Source organism: Sycon ciliatum, chromosome 2 (assembly GCF_964019385.1).
Source record: "Sycon ciliatum chromosome 2, ocSycCili1.1, whole genome shotgun sequence".
Lineage (NCBI taxonomy): Eukaryota > Metazoa > Porifera > Calcarea > Leucosolenida > Sycettidae > Sycon > Sycon ciliatum.
Window position 1 is genome coordinate 19,945,364 of NC_088644.1, and position 11,090 is coordinate 19,956,453.

Below are 11,090 nucleotides of genomic sequence, written 5' to 3' on the forward strand. Positions count from 1 at the left end.
TTTTTGAAATTCTCTTCATAGTATATCTTCCACCATTGAAATTTCGAATTTCTTCAAAAAAAGTGCTGAGAGGGGTGGCTTGCAACCTCGATATGGCTTGTTCCAGGCATGCTTTGGAGCCATCGCCTGTTGAAGTAGTGGCGGGATCTGCCCTGCAACTGCTACAACAAAAAATGATTCGATCTGAGAAAGGGTGAGACCGCCGTCAGGCGAAATAGCACGTCATCGTACATTTGAGATCAGCGGGAAGAAGATGACGACGTCCACTAATTTAGTATCTGTGCACACGAATCTGCTGTGTGTGTGACTCTGTGTGTCAGCTATGATATCATCTTCTGTGGTTCCATGCCTAGCATGTTTGTCTGAATCATCCTGCAAAGTTTGAATGACGTAGGTTGAGCGATCGCTCCGCGAAATATACTTTTTGAAATTCTCTTCATAGTATATCTTCCACCATTGAAATTTCGAATTTCTTCAAAAAAAGTGCTGAGAGAGGTGGCTTGCAACCTCGATATGGCTTGTTCCAGGCATGCTTTGGAGCCATCTTCTGTTGAAGTAGTGGCGGGGATCTGCCCTGCAACTGCTACAACAAAAAATGATTCGATCTGAGAAAGGGTGAGACCGCGAATCTCGGTTGAATATTGAGTATTTCAAGCCTTTTCACGACGAAGATGGAGTTCTTTTTGGAGATGGACGTCGCGGCAAAGGACATGGTGTCCAACGTCTGGCGTCCGGTGAAGCCAGGGATCATTTGTCCAGTCCGGCAGCCAGACGGTCGGCAGCCTAACCGTCGGTAAGCTTGTGTTTGGATCCCGTTCTGCTCGATGTGGTAGATCACAAACAATTTGATATCGCACAAATTGATGTCAGCATCGTGCGTACGGTATTTTATATTCAGAAAATCCCAAAGTGTCTCTGTGTGGCCGTCCTATGCCACGAGAAACTCCAATCAGGCTCCTATGTCCTCTGCCTTCATGATTGAATGTCCACTTCGTTTGAACAACGAACACAACAATCGAGGACGGCTTTGCAATGAAAAATACAGCTATACTGGAGCTGAAAAAAAGGAGAAAAAAACGTGCTCAGGATGAGACTCGAGTACACGCATACTCTCCCAGCAGGTGAAACGCAAATTTTTGTGAAAATGCGTGACGCCGACTGACCAGTAATTTCGCCTGACGGAATCTCGGTTGAATATTGAGTATTTCAAGCCTTTTCACGACGAAGATGGACGTCGCGGCAAAGGACATGGTGTCCGACTTCTGGCGTCTGGTGAAGCCAGGGATCATTTGTCCAGTCAGGTCGGCAGCCTAACTGTCGGTAAGCTTATGTTTGGATCCCGTTCTGCTCGATGTGGTAGATCACAAACAATTTGATATCGCACAAATTGATCTCAGCATCGTGCGTACGGTATTTTATATTCAGAAAATCCCAAAGTGTCTCTGTGTGGCCGTCCTATGCCACGAGAAACTCCAATCAGGCTCCTATGTCCTCTGCCTTCATTATTGAATGTCCACTTCGTTTGAACAACGAACACAACAATCGAGGACGGCTTTGCAATGAAAAATACAGCTACCGTATTATCTCTAATATAAGCACGGTCCTTTATTTTTTCAATGTACCTCCGCCCCGTGCTATTAATGGAGACGTTCCTTTATTGGAGACTGTTCCATTATTATTTCAACCTCATTTCATAGGCATGTTGCCATGGCCAAATTCATGTCAGACACACACATGTCAGGGTTTTTCGCCTGTACAGAATAATGAATTTACACAGTGTGCTTATAATGGAGACTGAGCACTTTATTTTTTGAATGCCGCCCCAAGGTGTTCTATTATTGGAGACGTGCTATTATTGGAGACTGTGCTTATATTAGAGATAATACGGTATACTGGAGCTGAAAAAAGAAGAAAAAAGCGTGCTCAGGATGAGACTCGAGTACACGCATACTCTCCCAGGAGGTGAAACGCAAATTTTTGTGAAAAATGTGTGTCGCCGACTGACCTGTAATTTCGCCTGACGGCATGCAGTCTCACTCGTATTTAAGCTCTTTTTCTGGAATGGATGCTGCTCTGCGACCCTTGGTGAACATTTTCTGCGCTCGTGGAGCAGCTGAAAAGGACCACTGGTATGTCTGGTTCCTGGTTTGAAAGTGGAAAGTCGACTTTTGTGTCTCGAAAAAGGAGTAGAGAGTGATAAAGGTATGTCTGTAGCTCATTTTGAGTGCTCCTCGTACATTTTTGATCGTGATAGAAATTCTCAGACCAAAGTCAGCGCGATGATGGCCGATCAGTTTTCTTGTGGATTTTTTAGTTGTTTCGTCTCGTATCTATGTCAGTATCTTGATGGTGAAGTGGAGAGGGTGATTTTCTTCCTCTGGGCTTCGTTCGGCCGACTTTGCTTCGTCCTCGTTGAAAAGTGATGCTGAAAAAAAAGGTCGATTCGCAAAATTATGTTGATTTCGAATGTATGTGATGACATGCGATTGCTGGCTATGACTTGTGCCTGTGGTTGTGAGACTTATCCCCTCGCCCCCACCTTTTGGCGGTGCATCTGTCGCTAGGGTTTGCCGGGTGTTGACGACCATCGTGAGTTCCCTTCGGGAACGGACGCCATAATTTACAAGCAAGTACTTACTTTTTACTTGTCACTTGCATTTCCAGCTACATCGGGCTGCATACGTTGAGTGTGTGATGTGGTCCAGATATGAAATGTACTGTATCAAATATTGTAGTATGAAATCTTTCAAATTATACACTATGTGACGCTATATTACACTCCGTCTTTCTTGGTAGTCTTACTTACCGTATGTCTCTGTGTGTGATTGTGGTGATTCTCTCTCTCTCTCTCTCTCTCTCTCTCTCTCTCTCTCTCTCTCTCTCTCTCTCTCTCTCTCTCGCTCTCTCTCGCTCTCTCTCGCTCTCTCTCTCTCTCTCTCTCTCTCTCTCTCTCTCTCTCTCTCTTGATTTTCCTGGGTTCCACTGCGTCATTCTACAGCAGTTTATAGCTGCTCAAACATGGTGCTGGGTACTAATGAGTGATGCAGATGAAGGGTGAACACCCTGGTAGAAGTGTTGCCGTGGCGACATTTGGTTGGTATCGGTCCAAAACAGTAAGCGAGACATATCCTGCTATCCATGTGTTTGCACACTGGAAAATGCTCTGATCAGTCGGATTGAATGGAACCTTTGTTTCTGTATAGTAATAGGTAAAGTACATGACACTGGGTGAAAGGAACAAACTGTGCCAGAGCGTTTGTCTGACATCTTTTTTTGTCGTCTGTCTTTGTCCTGTGTTCTTGTGGTCTCTTCTCACTGCTCCAGGAATATTCCATCACGAGCCAGCTTGGCCTGCTGCTATCCGGTGCCTAAAATAGGTTGGGGGAAATGTGACAGGTGTTCCGTTCAAGTCCCCAAGGGAGGGGGGGGGTGCCGGTGACTTCTCCTTGGATGTGATCTGTTTTTCAGATTATATCCAGGGATAAATAGAACAATTCGATTCGGCTTCCGCTTCAGCATTAAAAATAAAAAAACATTTCCAGCTCGGAGGAATGGAAACTGGACTTCACACTACATTGAACGAAAGTACTATGATGGTCATTTCAAACATATCCAACCTCGAGTCTAGATGAATTGTTCATCAGTTCAACAACTAAACCAATGCTACATCTCTGCTCTTCCTCTTGCAGACCACACACTACACGAACAATGGGATCGTCATCAGACATCACATCAACGCCGCACCACATAGGTCTAGTTTGGGCTAGGTTTTTTATACAGTTAAATGGGGATGGTAGTATAGATTAGGAACACACACATCTTTACCACAACACATCACACCAACACAAACAACTCATCCGTCGTCCATCGCCGGTAAGGTATGCGTAGCTAAGTAAGTGAAATAGCATCGTTTTCATGCATTCTTTGCTTGCATTGAGCTTTACCCCCGGCTTCTCTGGGGGCTTTATATCTAACCACATGCTGTTAGTGCTTCCTGTTGTTGATTTCTAGGATACGTGTCAAGCGGTTTGGACAAGGTGCTTCGCTCTGCATGGAATACTGAGAGGTAAACTTGCATGTATGGTGCATGACTGGCTGCATGTATGGTGCATTTCAGATGTATGCTTGTCATAGATAGGTTTCATGTGATAATCCATTGCTTTTCAGGTGGTTCTCTTCCTATTCTCTAGCTAGGTATTGGCGGATACAACCACTGCAGTCAACTCGGCTGGCCTTGCTGACGGCTGTGCGCACGAGATAAGTATCCTGGGTAACTATTACGTGCATGTGATTATCATGTACCGTGTGTGTGTGTGTGTGTGTGTGTGTGCGTACGTGTATACGTGTGGTGTATGTTTTACCAGATAGTATGCATGCTGATGGTGTATGCATGGTAGGATGTATAGGTGTTTGTGTTGTGACCCATTGCTGTTCAGATGATTCCTTGTGTCCCCATCACAGGCAGGTTCATCACGTCGCTGCAGGAGCTTGCGACTCGGCATGGCCTCGACGATTTCGGCACGCAGGGGTGGAGGTAGTAGCAAGCACCTCCACCCCAACGCACCACAAGGTAAATGATGCAATGGATTTGGTGTGTGATTGGTTTGTTTCTAGAGTTATGGTATGCATGCATGGCTTCACTCTTTGAGCTATTTTGAATCATCTTCACGTTGCAGTGTATTTAGCACATGTATTGAGTCAGTCCCACTTTCATTTGATGCTTGCCATGTATAGATCTCGAGCTACGATAATCTTGAATTCCAGCTTTTTAACTTGTTTCCAGGCATGCTGACGAATGCGCAAACGGCAGCAGGATGTTGCATCGCCAACAGCTGAGCAAGAAGTCACCGGCAAAACTGGTCCCACCTTGTGCGGGCAGGGGACTTGAACGGAACACCTGTCACAAGGGGAAGGGAACCTTATGGTTTAGCACCATCTTTGCTGTCTTAGAACGTTTGGGTTAAATCCTGCAGATTTGAAATCACACCCTATAACTTCGGTAACATTCTTTACTGGGCATGGCGGAGGAAAGGGGGGGGGGGGGGAAGGATTGGGCTCAACTGTGATTTGCCGATATTATTATGTGCTGGTGAAGATCTTTGGCCACTGCCACTGGTGACCATTGATGTAATAAAGTTTCTACCAGGTGGCCTAAAGGTCTCAGCAACGCATGGCATGTGTGTGAAGGGGGGGGGGGGGCATCAGTTGCATGCACACATACACCCTCATGAATAAAATAAAGGATACTGGGAAACCTATCGCCAAATTTTCCACTGCACGTGCCTGGTTGCACACACACCATTTTCTCATGAATATTTGGGGGGGGGGGGAGGAGGAGGATATATCACTGTATCTAAATCTATAATGCGTGGGCAGCACAATCATTCACGGTGATATGCTTGCACATACATTATATTATAGTCAATATAGTCATGAATTTCATGGGAGACTGATTTGTTGGATCTTCACTGCACAAAGTCGAATGATTGTCAGTGATTCTGTCAATAATAGCAATCATTTTATTATAATTATCAGTTAGTTGGCTGGGGTGGGTAGGGTTAACGCCATGCATGGACTCCCAATATCAGTGACTCGTCTGATCAAGGCTTACTTCTTAGTACAATGTAAGATCAGTTGCCAAATTTGTACTCCACTGGCTAATTTCTCGTGCAGACAGATGGAAATAACCCAATACCAGAGGGAGTCGTAAAAAGTATTTTACGACTCCCTGCCCAATACTAGTGTACACATTTCCGCTTTATGCATGCCAAACACACCTCGATGCTTTCTTTGCGTTGGGATAATCACTCTACATAACACCCTGCAGTGTCCACGTAGGTTCCACCCTGCAGTGTCCACGTAGGTTCCACCCTGGCCTAGCCTAGGCCTTGGAAACACACACTGGTTGGACTGATGAGACACACCGGCCGAGACAACGAAGACACGTCCTGTCATGACTGTGCTACCACCAAGAGTAAAATTAATAAGCTCCCGGATCCCTAGACCCTATTCTTGCTACTACAGTATGTTACATGGCAGTACTTCATGCGTCTCTGCCCATACCATGGAGTTAATATACACAGTGTAGATCTACATGTCAGGTATGCTAGTGACAGTCACTAAATATCAGTATGATGACACCTGCCTGTCCCTGCGGGAATTTGCGGAAAAAACTCTCGAAAACTTGCGCAAGAAATTGCGGCAGAAAACAACAAAAAATGCGACGAAATATGCGGAATGATTGTGAACTTGCCAAGGATTCGCGGAATTATTTACAGAAAATTGCGGATTTGAAAAGGCGACGAGGAGACAATAACTTTATTAATGCGATTAATAGTATAAGTGAAGCGGACATTACAAAAATGATGAATGAGAATACATGTATCTAAGATGGTTGTTCCTAATCGATTTTCTTGAGACTATCATCAGGGAAAAATCGTCTCACAATAGAGGCTGTACGGAAAAACAAACTACTTATAGGTTATAGGATAGTGGGGAGTATACAAGGTGAGGTGTGAAGAAAAAAAACTTAAGTGGGAGAGAAGACGAAAGAAATTAGCAGAAAAGATGTGAGAGTGTTCAGACGGTGTGAGCTACTACAAAAGGTGAGTGAAATGAAGGCGTGGAAGCAGGTGAATGTGATAGAGTGAGGAAGTGTGAGGTGTAGGTGTATGCGAATGAATATGTGTGTGAATGCTAGGTCACATTCACCTGCTTCCACGCCTTCATTTCACTCACCTTTTGTAGTAGCTCACACCGTCTGAACACTCTCACATCTTTTCTGCTAATTTCTTTCGTCTTCTCTCCCACTTAAGTTTTTTTTCTTCACACCTCACCTTGTATACTCCCCACTATCCTATAACCTATAAGTAGTTTGTTTTTCCGTACAGCCTCTATTGTGAGACGATTTTTCCCTGATGATAGTCTCAAGAAAATCGATTAGGAACAACCATCTTAGATACATGTATTCTCATTCATCATTTTTGTAATGTCCGCTTCACTTATACTATTAATCGCATTAATAAAATTGCGGATTTGGGCCAAATTACGAAATTTGTTGCATCGTATATCTACTCGGGAGTAGTCCGAGTCGTACTGTGCACATAACCTACCAGGATCATGGAAAGCACTGCGTGAAAAGTGCATAAAAAGTGAGATATAGTGCAGAAAACAACAAAAAAACGCGGGAAATCGCGGATTTTGCTGAAAATCACGGGTTTGGGAGAAAATCGCGAAATTTGTTGCATCCGTGGAATCGCGATTTCCTGGAGGGACAGACCTGCACACAGTAGCAGTGACAATACATGCAATGGAAGGCGAAAGGCCACTCTATAATTATTATGAAGTCCATGTCACACGCTACATCTCCAGGGAGGAGGTCATGGCCTTTTAAAAAGCCGCACATCGTAGGTCAACAGCATGGAGGTATTCTGGCAACATCCCGTAGAGTTCTTAGTGCATTACATGTAATGTGCATGTCAGTCATTTCGGATTGGACAGACATGTTGCTCACACTCACATCGCACACGTACACGCACTTGATTAGATCACTCATACGTTACTAGGATAGCGGGTTCACCTTGACAATATCCACCCCATTACAGTAGTAGCAAAACTAAACTCGGCAAAGACGTGCTTGTAGTTGTGCACAATAGTGCCATTGGCATTGTACGTGAAAGACAATTGCATGTACATAATAATAATTATATGCTACAGTACTGCATCGTAGTAGTGCCGGAATGTGCCAATGCCATATTCTGAGGTCTCAGCGGAAGGATCTGTGAAGCAGACTATGGACGCAGACTAGCTGCATCCACACAGTCATGCCACTGGCATTGGCGGTCTGTGTGGGTCCATGTCGATGATGATAGCTTGGCACTGACAGAAGGGACCCCAGCCATGCAGGGCCAGGTATCCCAACAACCGTCAACGGCTGGACAGCATGCTGCTGCTTGACCTGACCTGTTCTGCTGTGCATATGCGTTGCATGTCGTGCCCACTAACAGTTGGTGTCTCGCCTGGCTATATCATACCACTCGCCGCCACGACAGGTCAGGGAGACTGTGTGTACCTTGTCTCCTATTCATTGGTGCTCTAACAGTGGCAGGACGGAGTTAGGAAGGCTTTTTAGCAGCACCGACAGCAGCCCACAAGCCATGCCAGCGAACGCGTGGTCAGACTCAGCAGTAGTCCTACTCAGCAGTGATCCGAGCTCCGGCTCCTGCTCCGGCTCCGTCCTTGCGACCGTATCTCTCTCCAGTCCTCGACATGATGCCTGACAGTCTCACTCTCAGTGTATTCTACATACTCGCATGGTTCTAACTCCGGAGCTAAAACTGATTTACTCTGTCGGCGGAGTAGCAGTGTCGACTTTGTCAAGGCAGAAACAACATCACAATTTCTCTGTGCTTGGTACTAGAACATTTCAACTTTCTGCGCTGTGCTAGTTGTGGTTAGCAATATACACTGACCAGCTTTGCTGGTTGATCCTCCCCCTTCCGGAAAGAAGCTTCCTTCTCGTGACTCTAAACGATGAAACTGTTAGCTGTCTTTCTAGCTGTGGCGGTAGTATGTTGTCACCTGCAACTGTTGGTGCGATGCCAGGAGCCAGGCGCGTCTAGTGATGTTCGTCTACGCGCTGGTGCTACACCGTGTGATGGCCGAGTGGAGATTCGTGATGCCAGCACAGGAGAATGGCAAGCGTCTTGTGACCACGGCTGGGACTACCGTGACGCCGGTGTCGTCTGCAATCAGGTCGGCTGTGGGATGCTGCACGAGGTCACACAACTTGGTCTATATCCACCACCGACAGGCGTGACGCCACCGCTTCGTTCACTCTACAACTGCAACGGACAGGAGGCGACGTTGGCCCGCTGCCATCAGAGCCCAGTGGTGAACGCTTCACTCTGTCGCCGTGGTAACCAGGCAGGTGTCCGCTGCAGAATGCCATGCTTGTCCGGTGATCCGTACGGACTGTCGTATCGCGGTGGAGTAACACGCGAGGCCTACCTCCGTGGTTTAGACCTATCACGAAGACAAGAGCTAACTGGACCAGTTGTGTTGGGAAAGCGTCGGAGAAAGCGAACACCACTACACTGTCCCGCGTATCGCTGTCCATATCCTGGACCAATTGAGAACGGCGACATCCTAGGAGCTTACTATGAGTTCTACGGAGTCGGGACGATCCTGGGCGTGCGTTGTAACAGGGGATACAAGCGACTGGGTCCATCTTGGATTTACTGCGGACACACGGGCTTCTGGAGTGATGATCATCCACTGTGCCTACCAGGTAAAGACACTCAAAGTCGGACACAGACATTATTACTGCATGACTTTAAGGTTGATGGTACTGATGTAAGGTAGGTAGTTGTCCTGCATGCTGAGATGAGAGCCACCAGTCAGGTACATGTACTTGAAGTAGGCAAGACGAGCATAACAGTGCAATGTAAATGACCTGTTCAAATATCACTGGTATTGCGAACATGGTGAGAGGGGAGCGGGGGCATGGTACATGCGACACGATAAAGAATACCGGTAGGTAAATGAGCTGATAGTATACTGTAGCAACATGTCCACGCCAGTCCATGGCGAGCTGCATGTAAGACGTAGGAAGCATCCATGGAACGTAGATGAATGGTACTTCCGATGCACACGCTTTAAAAAGAGCCTCCATTTTATGTCCTCTACCCTCCAGTTTCAGCCTAACCGAGTCGTGCGGCTTTTGCTTTGGGTGCGTTCATAGCATGGAGAAAACGTTCACCACTGCACACAGCACAGCAGAGCATGCCATACGGTTTTATGTAACGGGAGGAGCAAGATGAAGAAAAAATGGAACACCCTCAGTACAGCTCCATATACCTTAGAAAAAGGAACAAGCCACTTGGCTACCAGTACACGCTCAAAAGCTGCTTCCATCACATCACATCAATCAGCTCGAGTCAAACTTGACTATCCTATGAAAAAATGATGTTGGCAGGCGCCCGGGGATATAAGCAGAACAAACTGAATATTATGGTAAAGTTAACTCAAGCGAACACTTGACAATACCGACACAGGGGGTGACATATCACAATACATGTACTAACACACATACACATAATTATTATACTAACACATAACATTTAGTCATTCACACATGATGGTGTTACAGTCAGTACTAACACAAGGGATTACATATCATGCTCATGAACTCTACTGTGAATATCATCGTTTCCGGAGGTGCTTGACAAAACTCCACAAAGGCATAATATTATTATCATGTTGATAGCACAAACAAGATGGGAAAGCATTACAATCATGTACATGTACATTGTACATCGCACCATCATTGAATCATGTGCTCTCCGGCGTGTTCTTTACCATTATCGGTATTGTTTTGTTGTTTGCTGGTCGCTCTTTAGTGTGAAATTGGAGCACAACTAGTAATAACTCGCTACATTCTGTCCACAATGTGTGAATGTTACCACGTATATTATTTTCCCCTTTTCACTGTTTGTTCTGCTTATGTAGCCGAGAATTGCTCCTGCTCTATTTTTCAGATTATGGTTAAAGGTTGGTTAAACCGTTTTGAACTGATGAACTTGATGTAGTGGAAGCAGCTTTTCTGTATAACGAAGTGGCGTCTTGCTCCTTTTCCCTGAACAAGATCAGCACCGGATAATATCCCTTATACATGTAGGCAACTTCCCAGTAATCGAGAGTGAAACCAGATCTCTCTCTCTCTCTCTCTCTCTCTCTCTTTCTCTCTCTCTCTCTCTCTCCTCTCTCTCTCTCTCTCTCTCTCTCTCTCTCTCTCTCCTCTCTCTCTCTTCTCTCTCTCTCTCACTCTCTCTCTCTCTCTCTCTCCTCTCTCTCTCTCTCTCTCTCTCTCTCTCTCTCTCTCTCTCTCTCTCTCTTTCTCTCTCTCTCTCTCTCTCTCTCTCTCTCTCTCTCTCTCTCTCTCTCTCTCTCTCTCTCTCTCTCTCTCTCTCTCTCTCTCTCTCTCTCTCTCTCTCTCTCTCTCTCTCTCTCTCTCTCTCTCTCTCTCTCTCTCTCTCTCTCTCTCTCTCTCTCTCTCTCTCTCTCTCTCTCTCCAGAGCAACGTTTGGGAC